A 25,943-nucleotide genomic window follows, 5' to 3' on the forward strand; every position below is an offset into this window, starting at 1 on the left:
GCTAAAAATATTTGTGGCAAAAGAGTGCCACCCCTCCTAAACCAAACTCACGGGAGACACTGTTTTCGGTTCTTAGCACTTCCGTGCTATTTTATTTAAGCTCTTGGCTTTTTCTTTGTACATTCAATAATCGCCGAGCTTTTTCTCGCCGTCTTTTCGCCGGCGCTCCTCTCGCTCCCTCCGGCTTCCGGTCGTGCTTTTAAAAACCCCAGGCTCACTGTTGAAAGCAATCAGAGGCAATCAGCGCAATTAAACAATTAACAATTATCGGCGCTGATTACCTCCAGCTGACAGTTGTGACGAAGGGTCCGAGAGCCGCTCCTCTCACTCTCTCTCTCTCTGCAGCCGACGCTCAAACCACGCCCACTCCACCACAATATTCAAATAAAAATCATTCACCACCTTGAGGGCCAATCAATTTCCTGTCATATTGTGTGAGTTACATTAAGAATATTAATCAGAAAATAAATCATTATGATCATTATGACAGAAAATCTAAAGCAATTTTCCTACCTGCTGCAAACAAAGGGTTAAAAAAAGAATAATAAAGCAATTAAAGCACAAGGCTAAATAATAAAAAGATAAGACCATGTAGAACATGATGAATAACAATCCAGGCTATAAAAGGTTTCAGACAGTAATAACTGTGTAAGTAATAAAAATAGACAGCAATAAAAATGATGTACATCTGAAGCAAGTCTAAAAAGTGTCATTTTAACAGATACTTAAAATAGCAACTGACTTCAAGCAGTGCATTCCACAGACAAGGAGCCTTCAATGAAAATCTCAGATCACCATATTATTTTAGCCAAGTTGTGGGAGAAAGAAGCTCAAGAGCTCTGTTTGGATTATCAGCAGTTCCTCTGTGTAATCAGGGGTATACCATAAAGTGCTAAGTGATTAGTATCTATTCGAATGAGGCTGGGACTTGGGTGAGAGGTCAATGGCCCTGTTCAGACCTGGCATTAAAATGCATCTTGGGTGATCCGATCACAAGTGGACAGCTCTAACTGCAGGTGTGAATGCACCCAAGATGCATTGAGGACGCATTGAGGTCCGATCACTCAGACCACATTCGAAGGTGGTCTGAGTCGCATATGACCACATTCGAAGGTGGTCTGAGTCGCATATGACCACATTCTTTTAGCAGTGTGTACACAAATGCATCCTGGGCCACATTAAAGGACCGCCTAGTCAACTAACGTCCTGTATGGTACAGTACCCTGTACTGTACCATACAACTAAAGTATGTACTCATTCGCGCGCCAATGGTGTCATTAAAGTGCGAAACAACAAGAGGTTGCGAAACAACAAAGTTTTAAAAAATGATACCATGTCATTCTACAGTCAATATCTGGGACTAAATATTGAAAAAATATACAAACTTACCATTGGTTTTACGCATAGAGATGTCCCTTTTGAAACTGAGCGGTCATATATTGTCTTGGACAATCCATTTGTGAAATATCGTTTTCTGGAGCAAAACAGAAACAGATATAACTATCATTTTGGTTGGTTCTCAAATCGCACAAGCTGGCTTTGTCCACAATATTTGAAAATTTTGAAAAGCGCATAGAGACATATTACGAGTGCGTCAAACATCTTGGGAGATTTGGTTTGCCTGGAACACGCCAAGGAATAGACCCAGTCTGTTTTTGTTTCGATTTTGCCCACGCGCCAAAGTCTTTGCAAACTTATTCTTTTAATTTCCGGCAGACTAGGTGCAGGTGGTGCATTGCTGCCTCCCGCCGGTTAAAAACAACAACAACACATTTGGTCTTTGCAAACGGAAATGATGTACGTGTTTATTTGCATATTGAGCGGGGAAGTGAGATCCGATCACAAGTGGTCACTCGAGACGCATGTGGAGACACATTCTGATGCCTCGCATGTGGAGACGCATATCTGTCTCGACTAAATCTAGACACAATCTGGATATATCTGGATACAAAGTACAGGTCTGAACAGGGTCAATGTTACCACTTGTTAATTTTTAGTAAGAGGCCTGACAGCCCAATTTTAAACAAGCTTGTGTTGAAATTAAATAAAAATTACCAGCTGACAGCCTAATCTAAAACTAGCTGGTGCCGAAACAAAAGACACTTCTTCTTGCATGTATTGTGAGCTCCATAACTTTTGGGACAAAGACATACTTCTTCTCTTGATTTGACTCTGTACTCCAGAATTTTAGAATTATAATCAAAATAGTGCACATATGGTTAAAGTGCAGATTCTCAGCTTTTTTCCAAAGGATATTTTTTTAAATATTTTGGTTTCACAATGAAGCACCATTTTTATAGATAGTCCCCCATTTCAGGGTGCCATAAGGTTGGGGACAAACAGGTTTTTGTGATTAGTCAGATGTGTTCAATTTCCTCCTTAGAGCAGGTATAAGAGAGCTTTCAATGTTTAGTCTTGAGTCTTTTGATGTCTGTTATTTGCCTTTGGAGTCTGTCATTGTTGCTTGTCAACATGAGGACAAGGGTTGTGCCAAAGAAAGTCATGAAAGCCATTATGAGGCTGAGAAATAAGCCACTAGTTAGCACCAAAAACAGTACGGCCAGATTACAGTTTTCTAAGTCTCTAAAAGACCCTGCAGAGTTCTGGAAAAGAGTCTTGTAGAAAGATGAGACCAAGATTCACTTATATCAGAGTGATGGCAATAGCAAAGTGTGGAGACCAAAACAAACTGCCCAAGATCAAAAGCATCTGTGAAACATGGTGGTAAGGGTATTATGATTTGGGCATGTATGGCTGCCTCAGGTACTGGCTCACTTGTCTTCATTGATGATGTAACTTCTGAGAGCATTGATGATGTAACTTCTGAGAGCAGCAGCAGAATGAATTCTGATGTGTACAGAAGAATCTCATCTACTCAACATTAAGTAAATGTCTCCAAACTCATTGGATTTTACTTCATTCTATAGCAAGATAATGATCTCAAACACACTGCTGTGTGTTTTTTCAAAGCCCAAAACTGGAAAATTCCTGACTGGCTAAGTCAGTCACACGATCTGAATACAACTGAACGTGTGTTTCATGTACTGCAGAGAAAACTTAAGGCAACTAGCCATCGAAATGCGCAGGAGCCGAAGATTGCCAGAGAAAAGGCCTAGCAGAATATCGCCAGAGAAGACACTCAGCACCCGGTGATGTCCATGGATCACAGACTTCAAGTAGTCATTGCATGCAAAGGATATGCAACAAAGTACTTAACATGACTACTTTTTTTGTGTAGCATTAATGTCCCAAGCATTATGGTGCACTGAAATGGGGGATTATGTACAAAACGGACTGTAAATTAGATTCCCGGTAAGGGAATGTTTTCGTTATACTCTGTAAACGTTGGCATGTTTTCAGAAAAGTGCGTTTTGCAAAAACACAATATTCAAGCAATAAAGCCTCCAGAGAGATGTACTAAATCTCATCAAAGCATATCTCATGTTGTAGCTCTGATTGAGTACTTTACCATGAGCCGAGAAAATCATAAAAGCAAGTTTTCTGAAAACTGTGTATGGCAAAGACACGCTATTCAAGGAGTCATATCTCCAGTGTAAGGACCGGGCGCCATTTCGGGTCCACAGCTCAGACTGACGTGACGTCAGGATCATAAGATCACGGACAGACTGATGACACGGACAGGGTACTTCCTGTAGTCGTTAGTACAATCCGAGTTCTGGTACATCCTCTTTACCATGCCTTCTCTTTGCTGCTCAACAGGAGAGACATGCGTGAGGCACACCGGAAACATGTACGCATGAAGAGAACAGGGCGACGCCACCATGGTGGCGCCAGTGTTGTAGGGGTATCATGCAAGATTCCCATTCTTGCGACCCGGGTTCGATTCCCGGCTGGCGCAGCGGCTCTGTCCTCCTTCTATAACGTGCGCTGATGAGTTTGGCTTTGTTTCTTCAAACGTGCCGTAGCGTCGGCTGTCATGAAATTGTTATGTCAGTTCCAGACACAGTATTTTGCACACCGACACAGTGGCATGGGCAAGAGCAGGCGCGTGTCCCTGGTGGTCTAGTGGCTAGCATTCGGCGCTCTCACCGCCGCGACCCGGGTTCGATTCCCAGTCAGGGAATGTTTTCCTTATACTCTGCAAACGTTGCCGTGGCGATCTTTACCGTGAGTATTCCAGGCTTGGGGAAATCTCAAATCTTGGCTTTCACTGTGAGAGTCCTACAAAGACCGTCCTACGGCCTGCAGCATTCCAGAAAGGTGCAGAGAGAGCGGAAAGAAAACACGCAAGTCGTGGAATCGCCTTTGAACCGGTCACCTAAGGTTGGCTATGATTATTAACACAGTCTTCCCCTTTACCAGCTGGTCCATCGAATGCTAGCGGAGACGAGGAAGCGGCGCACGTGGGCTTGAGAGACATGTCTCGCACTCCACCTTTTCACAGGAGAGGCGAGAAATGTCGCTAAATCATTATTTGCTAGAAATGTAGCTGATGACAGGATCACATTCCGGAAGATCAAACTTCCTAGATTTATAAATTCGAATCCTTGCGTTAACATGCTAAATTTTGTTAGATGTTGGTACTAGTTAGTCCTCTATCTATCTGTCTCCCTCCTTGTACTGCCCTAAATTAGTCTTTTCTTATTTTTCTGGGGTTGACGCCTCACTTCATTTGGCAGTGCGACATGATGTAGCGTTGTTTTGTTTTTGCGCCGCTTTCTGAAACAGATAAAAGTGACGGGTCTTGGCTAATGCTAGTGATTTGCTGGCTAAAGTCATTCTGTCATTTCTGTCGACAGTGTTTTCCAGTGGAGCCTGGCGTAACTTCTTTCTGGCTCCGAAGATTTACGTGTGTATAGGACTTGTCGTTTGATTGTCTTGTGACCTGCGTTGTCCTTGTTGCTGTTTGCCATTTTTAATCGGCCTACTAAAAAAAACCTAAGCGCTAAAGCTGAAGCGCAGGTAATTTTTCATCATTTCCATGTCAACCGGACAGCTGACCGCAAGCTTGATCAGAATGTAGGCTAAATGATGGAATGGATTGGGAAAAATGTTTGTAAATTTATGGTTGATTTTTATGATGGTTGGCTGCACCGTATAGCTACACAATCAGTCTCTTATAGGCTAAACTCGTTTCTGTTTCGTATCCAAAAGAAAGGTCTACATTACTTACACGGCCTGAGTGTTAACACCTCGAATCAGCTCAGCCAGCGTTTGGAATAGCGTGGTCTTGATCCTCATGTCCCACTTGACAAACTTGAGCGGAAAAACAAGCGTTATCCGAAACCTGAAGATAGAGAGCGGGTCCAATCGTCCTTCGTGATTCAGATGCAAACTAGTTTGGGGGCAGACAATAGAGAAAGGGCAGACATTTGCCTCCACACATTCTCAGGGAAGGCATTGCGTTATAGCTACCTGGCCAGAAGGAAGTACTTGTTGGCGAGGGCTATCAAAATTTAGATGCCTTCAAGCGGTTTTCAAGCTTGTCACTTTATGAAAAGAACAATGGGACACATGCAGTAAGGTGCCAGTACTATAGGGAAATCAAGCAAGACTCCAAATTTCCCAACAAAATCTGAAAAGCTAGTTTTCAGAAAAGTGCGTTTTGCAAAAACACAATATTCAAGCAATAAAGCCTCCAGAGAGATGTACTAAATCTCATCAAAGCATATCTCATTTTGTAGCTCTGATTGAGTACTTTACCATGAGCCGAGAAAATCATAAAAGCAAGTTTTCTGAAAACTGTGTATGGCAAAGACACGCTATTCAAGGAGTCATATCTCCAGTGTAAGGACCGGGCGCCATTTCGGGTCCACAGCTCAGACTGACGTGACGTCAGGATCATAAGATCACGGACAGACTGATGACACGGACAGGGTACTTCCTGTAGTCGTTTGTACAATCCGAGTTCTGGTACATCCTCTTTACCATGCCTTCTCTTTGCTGCTCAACAGGAGAGACGTGCGTGAGGCACAGCGGAAACATGTACGCATGAAGAGAAGAGGGCGACGCCACCATGGTGGCGCCAGTGTTGTAGGGGTATCATGCAAGATTCCCATTCTTGCGACCCGGGTTCGATTCCCGGCTGGCGCAGCGGCTCTGTCCTCCTTCTATAACGTGCGCTGATGAGTTTGGCTTTACTTCTTCAAAAGTGCCGTAGCGTCGGCTGTCATGAAATTGTTATGTCAGTTCCAGACACAATATTTTGCACACCGACACGGTGGCATGGGCAAGAGCAGGCGCGTGTCCCTGGTGGTCTAGTGGCTAGGATTCGGCGCTCTCACCGCCGCGGCCCGGGTTCGATTCCCGGTCAGGAATGTTTTCCTTATACTCTGCAAACGTTGCCGTGGCGATCTTTACCGTGAGTATTCCAGGCTTGGGGAAATCTCAAATCTTGGCTTTCACTGTGAGAGTCCTACAAAGACCGTCCTACGGCCTGCAGCATTCCAGAAAGGTGCAGAGAGAGCGGAAAGAAAACACGCAAGTCGTGGAATCGCCTTTGAACCGGTCACCTAAGGTTGGCTATGATTATAACACAGTCTTCCCCTTTACCAGCTGGTCCATCGAATGCTAGCGGAGACGAGGAAGCGGCGCACGTGGGCTTGAGAGACATGTCTCGCACTCCACCTTTTCACAGGAGAGGCGAGAAATGTCGCTAAATCATTATTTGCTAGAAATGTAGCTGATGACAGGATCACATTCCGGAAGATCAAACTTCCTAGATTATAAATTCGAATCCTTGCGTTAACATGCTAAATTTTGTTAGATGTTGGTACTAGTTAGTCCTCTATCTATCTGTCTCCCTCCTTGTACTGCCCTAAATTAGTCTTTTCTTATTTTTCTGGGGTTGACGCCTCACTTCATTTGGCAGTGCGACATGATGTAGCGTTGTTTTGTTTTTGCGCCGCTTTCTGAAACAGATAAAAGTGACGGGTCTTGGCTAATGCTAGTGATTTGCTGGCTAAAGTCATTCTGTCATTTCTGTCGACAGTGTTTTCCAGTGGAGCCTGGCGTAACTTCTTTCTGGCTCCGAAGATTTACGTGTGTATAGGACTTGTCGTTTGATTGTCTTGTGACCTGCGTTGTCCTTGTTGCTGTTTGCCATTTTTAATCGGCCTACTAAAAAAAACCTAAGCGCTAAAGCTGAAGCGCAGGTAATTTTTCATCATTTCCATGTCAACCGGACAGCTGACCGCAAGCTTGATCAGAATGTAGGCTAAATGATGGAATGGATTGGGAAAATGTTTGTAAATTTATGGTTGATTTTTATGATGGTTGGCTGCACCGTATAGCTACACAATCAGTCTCTTATAGGCTAAACTCGTTTCTGTTTCGTATCCAAAAGAAAGGTCTACATTACTTACACGGCCTGAGTGTTAACACCTCGAATCAGCTCAGCCAGCGTTTGGAATAGCGTGGTCTTGATCCTCATGTCCCACTTGACAAACTTGAGCGGAAAAACAAGCGTTATCCGAAACCTGAAGATAGAGAGCGGGTCCAATCGTCCTTCGTGATTCAGATGCAAACTAGTTTGGGGGCAGACAATAGAGAAAGGGCAGACATTTGCCTCCACACATTCTCAGGGAAGGCATTGCGTTATAGCTACCTGGCCAGAAGGAAGTACTTGTTGGCGAGGGCTATCAAAATTTAGATGCCTTCAAGCGGTTTTCAAGCTTGTCACTTTATGAAAAGAACAATGGGACACATGCAGTAAGGTGCCAGTACTATAGGGAAATCAAGCAAGACTCCAAATTTCCCAACAAAATCTGAAAAGCTAGTTTTCAGAAAAGTGCGTTTTGCAAAAACACAATATTCAAGCAATAAAGCCTCCAGAGAGATGTACTAAATCTCATCAAAGCATATCTCATTTTGTAGCTCTGATTGAGTACTTTACCATGAGCCGAGAAAATCATAAAAGCAAGTTTTCTGAAAACTGTGTATGGCAAAGACACGCTATTCAAGGAGTCATATCTCCAGTGTAAGGACCGGGCGCCATTTCGGGTCCACAGCTCAGACTGACGTGACGTCAGGATCATAAGATCACGGACAGACTGATGACACGGACAGGGTACTTCCTGTAGTCGTTTGTACAATCCGAGTTCTGGTACATCCTCTTTACCATGCCTTCTCTTTGCTGCTCAACAGGAGAGACGTGCGTGAGGCACACCGGAAACATGTACGCATGAAGAGAACAGGGCGACGCCACCGTGGTGGCGCCAGTGTTGTAGGGGTATCATGCAAGATTCCCATTCTTGCGACCCGGGTTCGATTCCCGGCTGGCGCAGCGGCTCTGTCCTCCTTCTATAACGTGCGCTGATGAGTTTGGCTTTGTTTCTTCAAACGTGCCGTAGCGTCGGCTGTCATGAAATTGTTATGTCAGTTCCAGACACAGTATTTTGCACACCGACACGGTGGCATGGGCAAGAGCAGGCGCGTGTCCCTGGTGGTCTAGTGGCTAGGATTCGGCGCTCTCACCGCCGCGGCCCGGGTTCGATTCCCGGTCAGGGAATGTTTTCCTTATACTCTGCAAACGTTGCCGTGGCTATCTTTACCGTGAGTACTCCAGGCTTGGGGAAATCTCAAATCTTGGCTTTCACTGTGAGAGTCCTACAAAGACCGTCCTACGGCCTGTAGCATTCCAGAAAGGTGCAGAGAGAGCGGGAAGAAAACCCGCAAGTCGTGGAATCGCCTTTGAACCGGTCACCTAAGGTTGGCTATGATAATTAACACAGTCTTCCCCTTTACCAGCTGGTCCATCGAATGCTAGCGGAGACGGGGAAGTGACGCACGTGGGCTTGAGAGACATGTCTCGCACTCCACCTTTTCACAGGAGAGGCGAGAAATGTTGCTAAATCGCTATTTGGTAGAAATGTAGCTGATGACAGGATCACATTCCGGAAGATCACACTTCCTAAATGTATAAATTCGAATCCTTGCGTTAACATGCTAAATTTTGTTAGATGTTGGTACTAGTTAGTCCTCTATCTATCTGTCTCCCTCCTTGTACAGCCCTAAATTAGTCTTTTCTTATTTTTCTGGGGGTGACGCCTCACTTCATTTGGCAGTGCGACATGATGTAGCGTTGTTTTGTTTTTGCGCCGCTTTCTGAAACAGATCAAAGTGACGGGTCTTGGCTAATGCTAGTGATTTGCTGGCTAAAGTCATTCTGTCATTTCTGTCGGCAGTGTTTTCCAGTGGAGCCTGGCGTAACTTCTTTCTGGCTCCGAAGATTTACGTGTGTATAGGACTTGTCGTTTGATTGTCTTGTGACCTGCGTTGTCCTTGTTGCTGTTTGCCATTTTTAATCGGCCTACTAAAAAAAACCTAAGTGCTAAAGCTGAAGCGCAGGTAATTTTGCATCATTTCCATGTCAACCGGACAGCTGACCGCAAGCTTGATCAGAATGTAGGCTAAATGATGGAATGGATTGGGAAAAATGTTTGTAAATTTATGGTTGATTTTTATGATGGTTGGCTGCACCGTATAGCTACACAATCAGTCTCTTATAGGCTAAACTCGTTTCTGTTTTGTATCCAAAAGAAAGGTCTACATTACTTACACGGCCTGAGTGTTAACACCTCGAATCAGCTCAGCCAGCGTTTGGAATAGCGTGGTCTTGATCCTCATGTCCCACTTGACAAACTTGAGCGGAAAAACAAGCGTTATCCGAAACCTGAAGATAGAGAGCGGGTCCAATCGTCCTTCGTGATTCAGATGCAAACTAGTTTGGGGGCAGACAATAGAGAAAGGGCAGACATTTGCCTCCACACATTCTCAGGGAAGGCATTGCGTTATAGCTACCTGGCCAGAAGGAAGTACTTGTTGGCGAGGGCTATCAAAATTTAGATGCCTTCAAGCGGTTTTCAAGCTTGTCACTTTATGAAAAGAACAATGGGACACATGCAGTAAGGTGCCAGTACTATAGGGAAATCAAGCAAGACTCCAAATTTCCCAACAAAATCTGAAAAGCTAGTTTTCAGAAAAGTGCGTTTTGCAAAAACACAATATTCAAGCAATAAAGCCTCCAGAGAGATGTACTAAATCTCATCAAAGCATATCTCATTTGTAGCTCTGATTGAGTACTTTACCATGAGCGAGAAAATCATAAAAGCAAGTTTTCTGAAAACTGTGTATGGCAAAGACACGCTATTCAAGGAGTCATATCTCCAGTGTAAGGACCGGGCGCCATTTCGGGTCCACAGCTCAGACTGACGTGACGTCAGGATCATAAGATCACGGACAGACTGATGACACGGACAGGGTACTTCCTGTAGTCGTTTGTACAATCCGAGTTCTGGTACATCCTCTTTACCATGCCTTCTCTTTGCTGCTCAACAGGAGAGACGTGCGTGAGGCACACCGGAAACATGTACGCATGAAGAGAACAGGGCGACGCCACCATGGTGGCGCCAGTGTTGTAGGGGTATCATGCAAGATTCCCATTCTTGCGACCCGGGTTCGATTCCCGGCTGGCGCAGCGGCTCTGTCCTCCTTCTATAACGTGCGCTGATGAGTTTGGCTTTACTTCTTCAAAAGTGCCGTAGCGTCGGCTGTCATGAAATTGTTATGTCAGTTCCAGACACAATATTTTGCACACCGACACGGTGGCATGGGCAAGAGCAGGCGCGTGTCCCTGGTGGTCTAGTGGCTAGGATTCGGCGCTCTCACCGCCGCGGCCCGGGTTCGATTCCCGGTCAGGGAATGTTTTCCTTATACTCTGCAAACGTTGCCGTGGCGATCTTTACCGTGAGTATTCCAGGCTTGGGGAAATCTCAAATCTTGGCTTTCACTGTGAGAGTCCTACAAAGACCGTCCTACGGCCTGCAGCATTCCAGAAAGGTGCAGAGAGAGCGGAAAGAAAACACGCAAGTCGTGGAATCGCCTTTGAACCGGTCACCTAAGGTTGGCTATGATAATTAACACAGTCTTCCCCTTTACCAGCTGGTCCATCGAATGCTAGCGGAGACGGGGAAGTGACGCACGTGGGCTTGAGAGACATGTCTCGCACTCCACCTTTTCACAGGAGAGGCGAGAAATGTTGCTAAATCGCTATTTGGTAGAAATGTAGCTGATGACAGGATCACATTCCGGAAGATCACACTTCCTAAATGTATAAATTCGAATCCTTGCGTTAACATGCTAAATTTTGTTAGATGTTGGTACTAGTTAGTCCTCTATCTATCTGTCTCCCTCCTTGTACAGCCCTAAATGAGTCTTTTCTTATTTTTCTGGGGGTGACGCCTCACTTCATTTGGCAGTGCGACATGATGTAGCGTTGTTTTGTTTTTGCGCCGCTTTCTGAAACAGATCAAAGTGACGGGTCTTGGCTAATGCTAGTGATTTGCTGGCTAAAGTCATTCTGTCATTTCTGTCGGCAGTGTTTTCCAGTGGAGCCTGGCGTAACTTCTTTCTGGCTCCGAAGATTTACGTGTGTATAGGACTTGTCGTTTGATTGTCTTGTGACCTGCGTTGTCCTTGTTGCTGTTTGCCATTTTTAATCGGCCTACTAAAAAAAACCTAAGTGCTAAAGCTGAAGCGCAGGTAATTTTGCATCATTTCCATGTCAACCGGACAGCTGACCGCAAGCTTGATCAGAATGTAGGCTAAATGATGGAATGGATTGGGAAAAATGTTTGTAAATTTATGGTTGATTTTTATGATGGTTGGCTGCACCGTATAGCTACACAATCAGTCTCTTATAGGCTAAACTCGTTTCTGTTTCGTATCCAAAAGAAAGGTCTACATTACTTACACGGCCTGAGTGTTAACACCTCGAATCAGCTCAGCCAGCGTTTGGAATAGCGTGGTCTTGATCCTCATGTCCCACTTGACAAACTTGAGCGGAAAAACAAGCGTTATCCGAAACCTGAAGATAGAGAGCGGGTCCAATCGTCCTTCGTGATTCAGATGCAAACTAGTTTGGGGGCAGACAATAGAGAAAGGGCAGACATTTGCCTCCACACATTCTCAGGGAAGGCATTGCGTTATAGCTACCTGGCCAGAAGGAAGTACTTGTTGGCGAGGGCTATCAAAATTTAGATGCCTTCAAGCGGTTTTCAAGCTTGTCACTTTATGAAAAGAACAATGGGACACATGCAGTAAGGTGCCAGTACTATAGGGAAATCAAGCAAGACTCCAAATTTCCCAACAAAATCTGAAAAGCTAGTTTTCAGAAAAGTGCGTTTTGCAAAAACACAATATTCAAGCAATAAAGCCTCCAGAGACACGTACTAAATCTCATCAAAGTATATCTCATTTTGTAGCTCCGATTGAGTACTTTACCATGAGCTGAGAAAATCATAAAAGCAAGTTTTCTGAAAACTGTGTATGGCAAAGACACGCTATTCAAGGAGTCATATCTCCAGTGTAAGGACTGGGCGCCATTTCGGGTCCACAGCTCAGACTGACGTGACGTCAGGATCATAAGATCACGGACAGACTGATCACATGGACAGGGTACTTCCTGTAGTCGTTTGTACAATCCGAGTTCTGGTACATCCTCTTTACCATGCCTTCTCTTTGCTGCTCAACAGGAGAGACGTGCGTGAGGCACAGCGGAAACATGTACGCATGAAGAGAAGAGGGCGACGCCACCATGGTGGCGCCAGTGTTGTAGGGGTATCATGCAAGATTCCCATTCTTGCGACCCGGGTTCGATTCCCGGCTGGCGCAGCGGCTCTGTCCTCCTTCTATAACGTGCGCTGATGAGTTTGGCTTTACTTCTTCAAAAGTGCCGTAGCGTCGGCTGTCATGAAATTGTTATGTCAGTTCCAGACACAATATTTTGCACACCGACACGGTGGCATGGGCAAGAGCAGGCGCGTGTCCCTGGTGGTCTAGTGGCTAGGATTCGGCGCTCTCACCGCCGCGGCCCGGGTTCGATTCCCGGTCAGGGAATGTTTTCCTTATACTCTGCAAACGTTGCCGTGGCTATCTTTACCGTGAGTACTCCAGGCTTGGGGAAATCTCAAATCTTGGCTTTCACTGTGAGAGTCCTACAAAGACCGTCCTACGGCCTGTAGCATTCCAGAAAGGTGCAGAGAGAGCGGGAAGAAAACCCGCAAGTCGTGGAATCGCCTTTGAACCGGTCACCTAAGGTTGGCTATGATAATTAACACAGTCTTCCCCTTTACCAGCTGGTCCATCGAATGCTAGCGGAGACGGGGAAGTGACGCACGTGGGCTTGAGAGACATGTCTCGCACTCCACCTTTTCACAGGAGAGGCGAGAAATGTTGCTAAATCTTATTTGGTAGAAATGTAGCTGATGACAGGATCACATTCCGGAAGATCACACTTCCTAAATGTATAAATTCGAATCCTTGCGTTAACATGCTAAATTTTGTTAGATGTTGGTACTAGTTAGTCCTCTATCTATCTGTCTCCCTCCTTGTACAGCCCTAAATTAGTCTTTTCTTATTTTTCTGGGGGTGACGCCTCACTTCATTTGGCAGTGCGACATGATGTAGCGTTGTTTTGTTTTTGCGCCGCTTTCTGAAACAGATCAAAGTGACGGGTCTTGGCTAATGCTAGTGATTTGCTGGCTAAAGTCATTCTGTCATTTCTGTCGACAGTGTTTTCCAGTGGAGCCTGGCGTAACTTCTTTCTGGCTCCGAAGATTTACGTGTGTATAGGACTTGTCGTTTGATTGTCTTGTGACCTGCGTTGTCCTTGTTGCTGTTTGCCATTTTTAATCGGCCTACTAAAAAAAACCTAAGCGCTAAAGCTGAAGCGCAGGTAATTTTTCATCATTTCCATGTCAACCGGACAGCTGACCGCAAGCTTGATCAGAATGTAGGCTAAATGATGGAATGGATTGGGAAAAATGTTTGTAAATTTATGGTTGATTTTTATGATGGTTGGCTGCACCGTATAGCTACACAATCAGTCTCTTATAGGCTAAACTCGTTTCTGTTTTGTATCCAAAAGAAAGGTCTACATTACTTACACGGCCTGAGTGTTAACACCTCGAATCAGCTCAGCCAGCGTTTGGAATAGCGTGGTCTTGATCCTCATGTCCCACTTGACAAACTTGAGCGGAAAAACAAGCGTTATCCGAAACCTGAAGATAGAGAGCGGGTCCAATCGTCCTTCGTGATTCAGATGCAAACTAGTTTGGGGGCAGACAATAGAGAAAGGGCAGACATTTGCCTCCACACATTCTCAGGGAAGGCATTGCGTTATAGCTACCTGGCCAGAAGGAAGTACTTGTTGGCGAGGGCTATCAAAATTTAGATGCCTTCAAGCGGTTTTCAAGCTTGTCACTTTATGAAAAGAACAATGGGACACATGCAGTAAGGTGCCAGTACTATAGGGAAATCAAGCAAGACTCCAAATTTCCCAACAAAATCTGAAAAGCTAGTTTTCAGAAAAGTGCGTTTTGCAAAAACACAATATTCAAGCAATAAAGCCTCCAGAGACACGTACTAAATCTCATCAAAGTATATCTCATTTTGTAGCTCCGATTGAGTACTTTACCATGAGCTGAGAAAATCATAAAAGCAAGTTTTCTGAAAACTGTGTATGGCAAAGACACGCTATTCAAGGAGTCATATCTCCAGTGTAAGGACTGGGCGCCATTTCGGGTCCACAGCTCAGACTGACGTGACGTCAGGATCATAAGATCACGGACAGACTGATCACATGGACAGGGTACTTCCTGTAGTCGTTTGTACAATCCGAGTTCTGGTACATCCTCTTTACCATGCCTTCTCTTTGCTGCTCAACAGGAGAGACGTGCGTGAGGCACACCGGAAACATGTACGCATGAAGAGAACAGGGCGACGCCACCATGGTGGCGCCAGTGTTGTAGGGGTATCATGCAAGATTCCCATTCTTGCGACCCGGGTTCGATTCCCGGCTGGCGCAGCGGCTCTGTCCTCCTTCTATAACGTGCGCTGATGAGTTTGGCTTTGTTTCTTCAAACGTGCCGTAGCGTCGGCTGTCATGAAATTGTTATGTCAGTTCCAGACACAGTATTTTGCACACCGACACGGTGGCATGGGCAAGAGCAGGCGCGTGTCCCTGGTGGTCTAGTGGCTAGGATTCGGCGCTCTCACCGCCGCGGCCCGGGTTCGATTCCCGGTCAGGGAATGTTTTCCTTATACTCTGCAAACGTTGCCGTGGCGATCTTTACCGTGAGTATTCCAGGCTTGGGGAAATCTCAAATCTTGGCTTTCACTGTGAGAGTCCTACAAAGACCGTCCTACGGCCTGCAGCATTCCAGAAAGGTGCAGAGAGAGCGGAAAGAAAACACGCAAGTCGTGGAATCGCCTTTGAACCGGTCACCTAAGGTTGGCTATGATTATTAACACAGTCTTCCCCTTTACCAGCTGGTCCATCGAATGCTAGCGGAGACGAGGAAGCGGCGCACGTGGGCTTGAGAGACATGTCTCGCACTCCACCTTTTCACAGGAGAGGCGAGAAATGTCGCTAAATCATTATTTGCTAGAAATGTAGCTGATGACAGGATCACATTCCGGAAGATCAAACTTCCTAGATTTATAAATTCGAATCCTTGCGTTAACATGCTAAATTTTGTTAGATGTTGGTACTAGTTAGTCCTCTATCTATCTGTCTCCCTCCTTGTACTGCCCTAAATTAGTCTTTTCTTATTTTTCTGGGGTTGACGCCTCACTTCATTTGGCAGTGCGACATGATGTAGCGTTGTTTTGTTTTTGCGCCGCTTTCTGAAACAGATAAAAGTGACGGGTCTTGGCTAATGCTAGTGATTTGCTGGCTAAAGTCATTCTGTCATTTCTGTCGCAGTGTTTTCCAGTGGAGCCTGGCGTAACTTCTTTCGGCTCCGAAGATTTACGTGTGTATAGGACTTGTCTTGATTGTCTGTGACCTGCTTTCGGTTCTGTTAGCAGTAGGCTCTAAATAAGCACGCGGGTAATTTAGTTCATGTGGATGTCAACTGTAGGTGTTAATGTGAGATTGGCACATGTTTATGGCGATATTGGTTGGTGCACGAAGTCCAATCATTCTAGGTAAACTTCTGTTCCAGAGTCTACATTCGTCCTCTGACATGACAATGCGCGTTTGGAATGGTGATCTGCCATTGCAAATTAGCAAAAGTTTCGAACGAAGGAGGGCAACTACATTCGGAATTCAAATGTGGCGAAAGAAGCGTTGCGCCAAATTTAGCTATGCGTTTACTGCCTAGAAGATGGGAGCTAGTTCGTCTAGTTCAATGAATTTCTAACAAAACAAGGCATTCGAAGGCGTCAAAATCACAAATTCCAAAATTAAATTATTAGAAATTTTTGCAATATATTACAGTAAATCCTAAAAGAATTCTAACTGTCAAAGCGTATTCAAGTATATCTCCATAAGCGGACCATAAGGCACTAACTGCAGCAGGATAAGTCATCGCTGTAAGGACGGGCTCCATTGCAGTAACCGGATTCTAATCATTACAGCTTTCCTCAAGGACTGCTGAGCGTGCTTCATGAACCTACCTGCTCCATGTTGAGTAAGAAGATCTTGCCGGTCACGCTGCGAAGGCGCCCATAGGCGCTGTGATGGTTTCAATCACTGACCGGTGATTGTATAGCCAGCGTTTTCCCTCATACGGCATGGATGGCTGTCTGTGCAAGGCGATGCTCACGGCCTGTGTTCGGACAGATTTTCAATCCAAGGTGGGGCACGTTCCTGTATCCAGTTGGATCCACTGATTCCTGAGGTTACAGAGATGTCTAATTCAAAGCAGCGGCGATACCGAGTATCGGCTGGGAACTCACTAGGTGGCTATTATAAGTCCATACCACGGCCAGATGCAGCGAAGGCGAGGCGAAGAATCCGCACCCTCAGGAAGCGGAAAGTGACCTATTGTAAAATAGTTCCAGTCTTCTTACATTCCTATTTATTCGAATCTGCGAAGCATGTCTTAGGATGTTGCTCACTTTTCTCCGGAGGCAAATGCTTTTATTTTCTGGTGGCTTACATGGCATCGGAAACTCTGTTTTTTTCGATCTGAACGATAAATGGTGGTTGTCAGTTGTGTAAATCATCTTCATCTTGCATTCAGTGGGCCTGTACTTCTTTGTCGGTTACGTAGCTTCTTTGGCGTGACTGTGTGTTGTTTTGCCTCTTCACAAACGTAAAGTGAGGTAGGTAATTTTTCACTTCCTCAGGCATCTGCGCAGTTTTCCAGGGGAACTTTTGGTGGAAAAGTTGAAATTTGGTATTTTTTGTTGACGTTGTCAATCCTTTTAGGCTATCTTTTGTTGTACAAGAAATCTACATTTACGCGCTGATTGTTACCATCATCTCGCCGCGCTAGATTAGCGTGTCTATTCTGCAAACTTGCAAACAGGTTATCGAACGAGATAGGACGGCATCTTCGATCAGGAAACTGTTTGGGGGGTAAGAAAGGGTAATTTGCTCCATTTCTGGAAGCATGCTTTGCATGAGGAAGTACTTGTTGCGAGGCTTCAAAACTTGGCTTACGTTTAACTGACTATAAACAGGAACGATAGGTCCACTTGGAAACAAGAGCAAATTTCAAAAATGAAAGTGTTAATGCGTTTAAAAACATTAAAATAGTCTGGAGAGTACTAAATTCAAAGATCTCTTTTACTGATAGATACATGGCAGGATATAAGCAAGTTTCGAAATTGAAGAAGCTCAAGGGTCAACAGTGTAGGAAAGGGCGCTTAGCAACTCAGACTGCATCGCCAGATATACAGAAATTACAGACAGGAGTCATTGTAGCTTTACATCGAAGTTCTGTAACTACCATGCACTTGTGTACAGAGACGAGGAGCAAGCAATTTAGTGAACAGGGAGACCATGGTGCGCAGTAGGGTACGCAAGATCCCATCTCGACTCGTCGTTACAGCAGTCTTCCTCTTACAAATCCTGAGTTTGGTTTGTCTAGTCATTAGCGGCTGTAAATGTAACAGCAGCAGTTTGCCAACGTGATGGCAAGAGCAGCGCGTTCCGGTGCAGTGAGGATTCGCTCCACGCTGCGCGGGTTCGATTCGTCAGGGAAGTTCTTACTTGAAACGTTCTGATTTTACTGTTTTCCGCTGGTGGAACAGTCTTGCTTTATGGAGCACATGACCACGGCTGAGCATCCGAAGGGCGAGCGGAAAGTCAATCGGCGCTTGACGGCCAGTTGGCAGATTTACCAGTTTCGCTCAGCTGGTCTTTTCAGGCGGGAGCGCAAGTGGTTAGAGACGTCTGCACCCACTCCAGGAGCGAATGTGTATCATATGGCTAGATGTAGGAGCGTCCCTTCCGAGTAGTCCTAGATTTTAAATTGAACTTGCTTACATGCATTGTAATGTTGGCAGTTTCCGATGTCTCTTACGCTCTAAATTTTCATTTAGGTGACCAATATTGAGCAATGATGAACGATCTTTGTTACAGCTATTGTAGATAAAAGTCTTCTTCATGTTTTGCTGCAAGCTATTTCTGTCTTCCATGCGCCTGCCTTTCTTTGGAAGATCGTTTTAGATTGGTGTGCGTGACTTCATTTCTTTCTGTCATTTTTATTGCTTAAACTAGTAAATTGTGAGTTTTTCATATTCGTCTATCTACTGCACTCTTTCATGGTAAATTTGTGGATTGGACTTGTTTGATTTTGGTCGCTTTTATTTGCTCCTTTAACTCAATACTTAGGCTAAATATTCTGTTTTCAATAGTTACATCAGCTGAGTACATTGGCAAATTGGCATGTTGAAATGTTTATTTTGTCCTTGACATTGGCGAATCAGCTTTAATCGCTTAGAAACGTTCATTGTCAAGGAAGGATCTACATATTCCGGGCAGTTGAAAGGACATTCGCCAATTGAGGGAAGATTGTTATCTTGCCAATGAGTATTGTGGCGACTTCAAATTAGACTTAGGTTCTTGTATTTATGAAAAATGGGGGCACAATAGGACATGGGAACATTCCTCAATTTCGGAAGCTGAACTATTCAAATGTGCTGAAAAATTTTCCGAAGCTAGTAGAGGTCACTATATCAATGACATTTAGGTGCAAGACTTACATGAAGCAGACATTCCAACAATTCTGAAAGCTTTTTCAAAAACTTTGCAAAGATATTCAAAGGTCGAAATTTCGTCAAGAAGCTATGGTTATGATCAAAGATCCATCAGAACTATGAAGAGTTTCCGAATGAAAAAACGATTTAACTAATGCCTTTTACGCCAACAGAACCGAGCCGGACAGTCATAAGATAGCGACGCACGGAGGTCATTGTAGGAAATCATGAAGATCCTTCTGATCTTCTACTCCGTGCGCTCTCTGGCTCTCTTGAACGGACGAGGTTGGCTAGCTCACCGAGTGGCAGCGACCAGTTGGCAGGTTCCCGTATTTCCACAGTCTGCAGACGCCGCTTCTGCGTCGCTGGAGTTTTTTTCTTCAACCGGCCGTGAGCGGTCATTTTCTTCAGCACGTTGCACTGGAATTTGCGGAGTTCCAGTGGTTCATCTGGTCGGGTCTCAAGCCGGTCCGCTAGATTTTTGTGCAATGCCGAAGCATGCGTCGACCGTTGGACTAATTGGTGCTGTGTGAGTTCCTAAGTGCCACGGCTATTGGGTCGGAGAGCGTATACTGCTTGAATCCGCTCTTCCAAGGGTGGGAAATTCATTTCTTTCAGAATGCAGCAGGACTCGAAGTCAACTCTGATTAACTACGACTGCTTTACATGTAAATGTTGTAATTGTATAAGTCTTAATCTGTCCCTTGTCTCAAATTAATCTTCTAATTTTATGGTTGGCTACTATGGATCGGATTAGTTGTTTGTTTATCATTTTGACGTAAATTAGCTTATTAATTTGGTGGCTTAATCTTCTTCATTCGTATTAGCTTTATGATTGCTTTTTCTTACTTGATGGCGTATGTTGTTTTTGTTTGCCTCTCTTTGCATGTTCTTTTATGGCTACATTCTGCGTAATTGAGGCATTTTTCGTATTTCTGTAACCGGCTTCATTGTTTTATGGCCATAAATACTTGGAAAGGTTTTCGTTTGTTTCATTTTGGTGCCTGTAAGCTGCTCTATTGTTTCTATTTAACTGTGATGGTAATTAAATTTAGTCAGTTGTTTCAGTTTGTGTAACCGAACAACAGCTAAACGTTGAATTTGGTTATGTTTGGTAATTGCCAAACTAGGTTATTATTGATTGGCTCTGTGGTAAACAACGTCCCTCTTAGAAGATGGTTTGTTCCCAAAACTAGGGATACAGCTAGTTCCTGAACAAGTAGTCCAGCTTGATCTAGTCCTGACAGGTAGTAAAAGGAAGGAGTTCTCCAAATCCTGAGGATGAAGGTAGGCTCAGGTAAGGGAAACTATTGGGGAACAAGAATGCTATTTCCCCAATTCAGGGAGTTGTTAAAACTTGGCCAAAAGAAGTGCTGTTATGGAAAAAAAGCCTCCAAATTTCAACTAATTAAAAAATTTGAAAGTATTTTCAAAGAAAAATATAAACATCCAAAATTCAACAAAGCAATTATTTACACATTAAGACACCATAAATCAAACAAAGTTTCTAATACTATGATCGAGAACATCTATACAGAGCAATATCCTTTAGATTGTCATTTGGTCCAGGCCTTTCCTCAGAATGACAGTCGACACTGGACACTGCGTGACGTTGACAAGTCCGGACTGATTGCCCGTTTCTTCTTAGTGCTCACAATGAATTCTGAGACACCTGTAACCATGCCTACACTGCGGCCACGACGTGGGGCCAGTTGGCTGTACATGAAGTCCCATTCTTGCCGCGGCTGACTGCTGTGGCAGCCTGTCTCCTCCATAACGTGCGGAGGGTGTTTGTTTCTTGGACGTACTCGGCGTGATTCATTGTCTGTTCCAGCACGTTTTTGCACGAAGTTTCTGGAAATGTCGGTGGCATTTTAGTGGTCTCCGGCTTGGCTCCGTGGCCGGGTTCGCTCGGTCAGGGAGTTCTACCGCTAGGTCGATGGTTCTTTACGGAAAGTTCCGCAAGTTCGTTTCCGTGCTAGGTTGGAAATCTCTAAACTGGCTTCACTTCGGGTCCAAGAGGAACGAGAAATCGCAAGGGCGAATCGGAAAAAGTCCACTAAGGCTGGAGCTTTGTCTACCAAGGTTGCAATGTAACGGACCGTAGCCGCTGGGCTGAAGAGCGACGCAGGTTACAAGAGGCGACTGTCCTACCACTTTTGAAGAGCGAAGTTGTAATTCGCTAGTAAATTCGCTAAGATTCATTCTTAATTTAAATGCAATTTTTAATTCCTTTGTATAATTTTTGTGTTGTATTGCCCTTTATCTATCTTATTGCTGGGTTGACCCTATTTTTTTCGATTGTCGCTATTAGTCGCATGTTGTTATTTTGCGCGTTTATATTTTGACGTTTGACTAATGCATGACTTTGTGCATGATTTGCTTGTTTGCTTGCTTTTCGTGTCTGGCTCTTTTTGGCTGGCCTATTCTGCTAGAGTTTGTGTATTTTTGTGCTGATTGTCCTTGTTGCTTTGCTTTTTTGCTATTATGAATGATTGAAGCCTGTCGAATTATGTTGATTTCATGAGCAGCTTCGAACAAGCAGCTATTGATAGATGGAAGCTGTTTTGTGAAAAATGTTTAATTTGTATTTGGTTTAAACCCGAATGTTGCATATTATAATAGTTTCTTTGACTCTTCCCTTACAACTGACGATACTACGCCGTTCTAGCTACATGCCCGTTGGGAACAAGCGTTCATCGCCTAGTTTGAAATAGAAAACGAGCTATTGACAGATATGGAGGCGTTGCCTTCTATTCGGGAAGAGTTTGGGTAGAGGTTTCCAAGAAAGGGCAGCTGCACTTTCAAGGTTGATTGTTAGGCACTGCCAAAGTAAGTTGATGGTGGCAAATATTAAGCCTTCAAGGTTTTAAACTGATTAGTTCAGAAAAGGTGCAAGTCCAAATTAGAATAAACGCTCAAATTTCAACAAAACTAAGATAAATTTTAGAATTTATAAGCCATTAGCTAACATAGCAAATCTTAAAACTTATTAACACTTCAATGCAAAATCTACTAGCACTGAATTAACAAGTTCGAATGTGTATCAAGCTACTTCTAGTCGATAAACGGATGTGGCTGGCGACATCCGATCAGGTCATCCCTTTGACGTCAGTTTGTCCAGGACTTCTGAGCTCCGAAAGTACGGATAGAACATCAGCCTCCTTGTGCCCAGTTGTGAGATGAGATTCGCTCTGCGACGGGCGTCCAGCGCCAGGTTGGCGTATACAGCCTATGTCTTCGGTTGTTCTCGGCTGCTAGCGGCGTCTGACTTTATGTAGCTTCTGACTTTTTTCGTCCTACGGCCTGCAGCATTCCAGAAAGGTGCAGAGAGAGCGGAAAGAAAACACGCAAGTCGTGGAATCGCCTTTGAACCGGTCACCTAAGGTTGGCTATGATTATTAACACAGTCTTCCCCTTTACCAGCTGGTCCATCGAATGCTAGCGGAGACGAGGAAGCGGCGCACGTGGGCTTGAGAGACATGTCTCGCACTCCACCTTTTCACAGGAGAGGCGAGAAATGTCGCTAAATCATTATTTGCTAGAAATGTAGCTGATGACAGGATCACATTCCGGAAGATCAAACTTCCTAGATTTATAAATTCGAATCCTTGCGTTAACATGCTAAATTTTGTTAGATGTTGGTACTAGTTAGTCCTCTATCTATCTGTCTCCCTCCTTGTACTGCCCTAAATTAGTCTTTTCTTATTTTTCTGGGGTTGACGCCTCACTTCATTTGGCAGTGCGACATGATGTAGCGTTGTTTTGTTTTTGCGCCGCTTTCTGAAACAGATAAAAGTGACGGGTCTTGGCTAATGCTAGTGATTTGCTGGCTAAAGTCATTCTGTCATTTCTGTCGACAGTGTTTTCCAGTGGAGCCTGGCGTAACTTCTTTCTGGCTCCGAAGATTTACGTGTGTATAGGACTTGTCGTTTGATTGTCTTGTGACCTGCGTTGTCCTTGTTGCTGTTTGCCATTTTTAATCGGCCTACTAAAAAAAACCTAAGCGCTAAAGCTGAAGCGCAGGTAATTTTTCATCATTTCCATGTCAACCGGACAGCTGACCGCAAGCTTGATCAGAATGTAGGCTAAATGATGGAATGGATTGGGAAAAATGTTTGTAAATTTATGGTTGATTTTTATGATGGTTGGCTGCACCGTATAGCTACACAATCAGTCTCTTATAGGCTAAACTGGTTTCTGTTTTGTATCCAAAAGAAAGATCTACATTACTTACACAGCCTGAGTGTTAACACCTTGAATCAACTCAGCCAGCGTTTGGGATAGCGTGGTCTCGATCCTCGTGTCCCACTTGACAAACTTGAGCGGAAAAACAAGCGTTATCCGAAACCTGAGGATAGAGAGCGGGTCCAATCGTCCTTCATGATTCAGGTGCAAACTAGTTTGGGGGCAGACAATAGAGAAAGGGCAGACATTTGCCTCCACACATTCTCAGGGAAGGTATTGCGTTATAGCTACCTGGCCAGAAGTAAGTACTTGTTGGCGAGGGCTACCAAAATTTAGATGCCTTCAAGCGGTTTTCAAGCTTGTCACTTTATGAAAAGAACAATGGGGCACATGCAGTAAGGTGCCAGTACTATAGGGAAATCAAGCAAGACTCCAAATTTCCCAACAAAATCTGAAAAGCTAGTTTTCAGAAAAGTGCGTTTTGCAAAAACACAATATTCAAGCAATAAAGCCTCCAGAGAGATGTACTAAATCTCATCAAAGCATATCTCATTTTGTAGCTCTGATTGAGTACTTTACCATGAGCCGAGAAAATCATAAAAGCAAGTTTTCTGAAAACTGTGTATGGCAAAGACACGCTATTCAAGGAGTCATATCTCCAGTGTAAGGACCGGGCGCCATTTCGGGTCCACAGCTCAGACTGACGTGACGTCAGGATCATAAGATCACGGACAGACTGATGACACGGACAGGGTACTTCCTGTAGTCGTTTGTACAATCCGAGTTCTGGTACATCCTCTTTACCATGCCTTCTCTTTGCTGCTCAACAGGAGAGACGTGCGTGAGGCACACCGGAAACATGTACGCATGAAGAGAACAGGGCGACGCCACCATGGTGGCGCCAGTGTTGTAGGGGTATCATGCAAGATTCCCATTCTTGCGACCCGGGTTCGATTCCCGGCTGGCGCAGCGGCTCTGTCCTCCTTCTATAACGTGCGCTGATGAGTTTGGCTTTACTTCTTCAAAAGTGCCGTAGCGTCGGCTGTCATGAAATTGTTATGTCAGTTCCAGACACAATATTTTGCACACCGACACGGTGGCATGGGCAAGAGCAGGCGCGTGTCCCTGGTGGTCTAGTGGCTAGGATTCGGCGCTCTCACCGCCGCGGCCCGGGTTCGATTCCCGGTCAGGGAATGTTTTCCTTATACTCTGCAAACGTTGCCGTGGCGATCTTTACCGTGAGTATTCCAGGCTTGGGGAAATCTCAAATCTTGGCTTTCACTGTGAGAGTCCTACAAAGACCGTCCTACGGCCTGCAGCATTCCAGAAAGGTGCAGAGAGAGCGGAAAGAAAACACGCAAGTCGTGGAATCGCCTTTGAACCGGTCACCTAAGGTTGGCTATGATTATTAACACAGTCTTCCCCTTTACCAGCTGGTCCATCGAATGCTAGCGGAGACGAGGAAGCGGCGCACGTGGGCTTGAGAGACATGTCTCGCACTCCACCTTTTCACAGGAGAGGCGAGAAATGTCGCTAAATCATTATTTGCTAGAAATGTAGCTGATGACAGGATCACATTCCGGAAGATCAAACTTCCTAGATTTATAAATTCGAATCCTTGCGTTAACATGCTAAATTTGTTAGATGTTGGTACTAGTTAGTCCTCTATCTATCTGTCTCCCTCCTTGTACTGCCCTAAATTAGTCTTTTCTTATTTTTCTGGGGTTGACGCCTCACTTCATTTGGCAGTGCGACATGATGTAGCGTTGTTTTGTTTTTGCGCCGCTTTCTGAAACAGATAAAAGTGACGGGTCTTGGCTAATGCTAGTGATTTGCTGGCTAAAGTCATTCTGTCATTTCTGTCGACAGTGTTTTCCAGTGGAGCCTGGCGTAACTTCTTTCTGGCTCCGAAGATTTACGTGTGTATAGGACTTGTCGTTTGATTGTCTTGTGACCTGCGTTGTCCTTGTTGCTGTTTGCCATTTTTAATCGGCCTACTAAAAAAACCTAAGCGCTAAAGCTGAAGCGCAGGTAATTTTTCATCATTTCCATGTCAACCGGACAGCTGACCGCAAGCTTGATCAGAATGTAGGCTAAATGATGGAATGGATTGGGAAAAATGTTTGTAAATTTATGGTTGATTTTTATGATGGTTGGCTGCACCGTATAGCTACACAATCAGTCTCTTATAGGCTAAACTCGTTTCTGTTTCGTATCCAAAAGAAAGGTCTACGTTACTTACACGGCCTGAGTGGTAACACCTCGAATCAGCTCAGCCAGCGTTTGGAATAGCGTGGTCTTGATCCTCATGTCCCACTTGACAAACTTGAGCGGAAAAACAAGCGTTATCCGAAACCTGAAGATAGAGAGCGGGTCCAATCGTCCTTCGTGATTCAGATGCAAACTAGTTTGGGGGCAGACAATAGAGAAAGGGCAGACATTTGCCTCCACACATTCTCAGGGAAGGCATTGCGTTATAGCTACCTGGCCAGAAGGAAGTACTTGTTGGCGAGGGCTATCAAAATTTAGATGCCTTCAAGCGGTTTTCAAGCTTGTCACTTTATGAAAAGAACAATGGGACACATGCAGTAAGGTGCCAGTACTATAGGGAAATCAAGCAAGACTCCAAATTTCCCAACAAAATCTGAAAAGCTAGTTTTCAGAAAAGTGCGTTTTGCAAAAACACAATATTCAAGCAATAAAGCCTCCAGAGAGATGTACTAAATCTCATCAAAGCATATCTCATGTTGTAGCTCTGATTGAGTACTTTACCATGAGCCGAGAAAATCATAAAAGCAAGT

General features: G+C 44.5%; 13 non-coding genes across 13 annotated transcripts; all 13 read left to right on the forward strand.

Annotated features, from left to right (window-relative positions):
• The first annotated feature begins 3,788 nt into the window (after positions 1-3,788).
• On the forward strand, positions 3,789-3,859 carry trnag-ccc (transfer RNA glycine (anticodon CCC)). The gene has a single exon. It is a non-coding gene; the product is annotated as a tRNA-Gly (tRNA).
• A 2,124-nt stretch (positions 3,860-5,983) lies between these two features.
• On the forward strand, positions 5,984-6,054 carry trnag-ccc (transfer RNA glycine (anticodon CCC)). Its single transcript has one exon. It is a non-coding gene; the product is annotated as a tRNA-Gly (tRNA).
• A 153-nt stretch (positions 6,055-6,207) lies between these two features.
• trnae-cuc (transfer RNA glutamic acid (anticodon CUC)) lies at positions 6,208-6,279 on the forward strand. The gene has a single exon. It is a non-coding gene; the product is annotated as a tRNA-Glu (tRNA).
• A 1,895-nt stretch (positions 6,280-8,174) lies between these two features.
• On the forward strand, positions 8,175-8,245 carry trnag-ccc (transfer RNA glycine (anticodon CCC)). The gene has a single exon. It is a non-coding gene; the product is annotated as a tRNA-Gly (tRNA).
• A 153-nt stretch (positions 8,246-8,398) lies between these two features.
• trnae-cuc (transfer RNA glutamic acid (anticodon CUC)) lies at positions 8,399-8,470 on the forward strand. The gene has a single exon. It is a non-coding gene; the product is annotated as a tRNA-Glu (tRNA).
• A 1,897-nt stretch (positions 8,471-10,367) lies between these two features.
• On the forward strand, positions 10,368-10,438 carry trnag-ccc (transfer RNA glycine (anticodon CCC)). Its single transcript has one exon. It is a non-coding gene; the product is annotated as a tRNA-Gly (tRNA).
• A 153-nt stretch (positions 10,439-10,591) lies between these two features.
• Positions 10,592-10,663, forward strand: trnae-cuc (transfer RNA glutamic acid (anticodon CUC)). Its single transcript has one exon. It is a non-coding gene; the product is annotated as a tRNA-Glu (tRNA).
• Positions 10,664-12,562: 1,899 nt separating this feature from the next.
• On the forward strand, positions 12,563-12,633 carry trnag-ccc (transfer RNA glycine (anticodon CCC)). The gene has a single exon. It is a non-coding gene; the product is annotated as a tRNA-Gly (tRNA).
• Positions 12,634-12,786: 153 nt separating this feature from the next.
• trnae-cuc (transfer RNA glutamic acid (anticodon CUC)) lies at positions 12,787-12,858 on the forward strand. Its single transcript has one exon. It is a non-coding gene; the product is annotated as a tRNA-Glu (tRNA).
• Positions 12,859-14,756: 1,898 nt separating this feature from the next.
• Positions 14,757-14,827, forward strand: trnag-ccc (transfer RNA glycine (anticodon CCC)). The gene has a single exon. It is a non-coding gene; the product is annotated as a tRNA-Gly (tRNA).
• Positions 14,828-14,980: 153 nt separating this feature from the next.
• Positions 14,981-15,052, forward strand: trnae-cuc (transfer RNA glutamic acid (anticodon CUC)). The gene has a single exon. It is a non-coding gene; the product is annotated as a tRNA-Glu (tRNA).
• Positions 15,053-24,040: 8,988 nt separating this feature from the next.
• On the forward strand, positions 24,041-24,111 carry trnag-ccc (transfer RNA glycine (anticodon CCC)). Its single transcript has one exon. It is a non-coding gene; the product is annotated as a tRNA-Gly (tRNA).
• A 153-nt stretch (positions 24,112-24,264) lies between these two features.
• trnae-cuc (transfer RNA glutamic acid (anticodon CUC)) lies at positions 24,265-24,336 on the forward strand. Its single transcript has one exon. It is a non-coding gene; the product is annotated as a tRNA-Glu (tRNA).
• The last annotated feature ends 1,607 nt before the right edge of the window (positions 24,337-25,943 follow it).

The sequence above is a fragment of the Anguilla rostrata genome, chromosome 5 (assembly GCF_018555375.3).
Source record: "Anguilla rostrata isolate EN2019 chromosome 5, ASM1855537v3, whole genome shotgun sequence".
Taxonomy (NCBI): Eukaryota; Metazoa; Chordata; class Actinopteri; order Anguilliformes; family Anguillidae; genus Anguilla; species Anguilla rostrata.